The sequence below is a fragment of the Solanum pennellii genome, chromosome 1 (genome assembly GCF_001406875.1).
Source record: "Solanum pennellii chromosome 1, SPENNV200".
Classification (NCBI taxonomy): Eukaryota; Viridiplantae; Streptophyta; class Magnoliopsida; order Solanales; family Solanaceae; genus Solanum; species Solanum pennellii.
Window position 1 is genome coordinate 79,742,962 of NC_028637.1, and position 711 is coordinate 79,743,672.

At 31.4% G+C, this 711-nt stretch overlaps 1 pseudogene; it reads right to left on the reverse strand.

Moving 5' to 3' along the window:
* Positions 1-201: 201 nt before the first annotated feature.
* The window catches only part of LOC107001500, a 1,297-nt pseudogene continuing 787 nt past the window's right edge, over positions 202-711 (reverse strand).

Below are 711 nucleotides of genomic sequence, written 5' to 3' on the forward strand. Positions count from 1 at the left end.
AATATATACGCTAACGATAATTCATACTAAGAGCATGAATACAAAATGAAGAATAAAAATGATCACAATTAATAGGACATAAAAAATTTATTCCATCATCAACATCCCAACTCATACAGTTTAAACATAAAACCTATTGAGAATAACATTCAAGTATTTATAAAATCGAATTTTACAAGCCAATATAATTGAAATAGCTTATTAAACTTCTTGAGGTTTGTTTCTACATGAACGCCTATTATGACCTGCAAATCCACATGTGCTATACGTATGCTTCCTTTGAGACCAAACAATTCACCTTTTGTTTTTTAACAAGGTTTATTTTAAGGCCTTCTTGGAGGTCTTTTGAATTTTGGAGATCGGACATCGTCATACATTATGTATTCAGATATCACCTATTCTGCTACATCAAAAAATGGATAAATTAGTATCTCATAAATCTTCAAAACCGTCTTTGATTTATACAAATTCGAGCAATATCCATCTACTACTACACTTTTCCGCTTTAGTACATTCCAAGCGTGTTCACATGGTATTTCTTCGTATTGAAACTTTCCACATCTGCATGTTTTATTCTTTAAAAAGACCACAAAACTCCTACCATCATCAGTCACGTTGTATATATATTCAGTTGACGGCACAACCTGTTTCATATAAATAGATTTATGTATATGTATAAGTCTACGCATTTGTGTGTGTGTGTGTGTGTGT